The sequence below is a fragment of the Eumetopias jubatus genome, unplaced genomic scaffold, assembly GCF_037043125.1.
Source record: "Eumetopias jubatus isolate StellerSeaLion01/CBP00866 unplaced genomic scaffold, mEumJub1_p1.0 scaffold_5, whole genome shotgun sequence".
NCBI classification, from domain to species: Eukaryota; Metazoa; Chordata; class Mammalia; order Carnivora; family Otariidae; genus Eumetopias; species Eumetopias jubatus.
In genome coordinates, this window is record NW_028274811.1 from 133,551,328 (window position 1) to 133,553,006 (window position 1,679).

The window sequence follows — 1,679 nt, forward strand, 5'->3', positions numbered from 1 at the left end:
AGTCTTCTAAAAGTAAAAGAAAATAAAAAGCAAATTCCAGCACAAGTTCAAAAGTATATGGTCTGAATCATTTATAGATTGCTTTTCCCAAAAAAAAAGTTAAAGTAAAAGGAAATTGATAAAATTATGAGAGCCAAAGAGAATTTAAAAATGTATATTCCTAATATTTGACAAAGGAAATGTGCCCAAAACAATAACCGGAACATAATTGATATACTTGATAAACATAACTGATAAACTTGATAAACTGATATACTTATCAGATAATTTGATCTGACAAATTATACATATTATATACCGTGAAATATAAAGCATCCATGGAACATTTAAACATGATCATTTTATTTCACCAAGACAACTTCAATAGATCAAAATTTATAGTACAGTTTATGAAGTCATGTCACAAAATTCAGATTTTAAAAATAAAAATTTAACTATAAATTAATTTTTAAACATATTTTAAAGATTAAATTACATTAAACTAAAATTAACTAATTAATTAAAAATTGATACAGCTTCCAGCAAAATCTCTTTGTCTCTAAATATTATTGGCCATTTAGAGGTGAAAACATTAGCTACAACCTATCAAAATGAAAGAATCTCACTTATAAAAATAGATGGAAAAATACTGAAACAACCCCCAAATAGAATCTGTAAACATATTAAAGGAATAATACATAAGGACTAAATAAAATATGTTGTATTTCAGTTGTAGGAAAAAATAAACATTTACTCTCTTTAAAAAAAAGCCTTCATGTTAATAGTTTAAATCAGAAAAAAATACAATGAGACAATATCTAGATATGAAGAAGCTATTGTCAAATTGAATAAAAATTTCTTTCCAAAGAGTAAATCATGATACAAGAACATATGCCTTATCAAATTGAGAATCTCCAATTGAAGCCAACAGCCAAATCATACTATGGATAGGAACATATCTATTAAATGAAGATAAAAGCACAGATCAAAAGCTACTGCCATATTATTTATTCAATCTCATGCAGTATTATAAAAGTGAATACAAGAGAGAAATATTAGCAATGATGAAAAATGCCATTTCCAAGTACAATTATGATTGTTTCCATGTAATCCAAGAGAAACATTTTGATAGGAAGATTTAACACTACTTTATTAATTATCCCATAAACATTCCCAATTATTATACAAATCAATAAAAATTCCAAAAAAATCCATAATTATATCTGATTTTAATAGTCATTGGGTAATGGAGAATTAAGTTACAGAGGTTTAAATTCTGATGAGAAGGAGACAGTGGGGAATAAAGCCAGATAATACAAGGCCCTAAGTAGACTGGTGGGGAGTAGATTCAGAATAGAGTTAGAAAAATAAGACTTACCCAATATGAAGTATACATATTTTTATGAGAATAAAAGAAAGAAAGAATGTGAGATGAGGTGACATTATAGGATTTATGACAAAACATGGTGGGGAAAGTACCAATGACACATGTGAAAATGTGCATATATACACATATTTCTTCTATTAAATATATGTTGAAGATGGAATATCAAATCACTGAGAATTAGATGGAAAAAATAATTGACATTAACTAAGTTGGTGAAGTTAATTTTAAAAAGAAAAAAAAAAGAAATCACACCAGAAACCAAAAAATTTTTACATATATTGCAAATCTACATATATCAATTTCTTATGGTTGC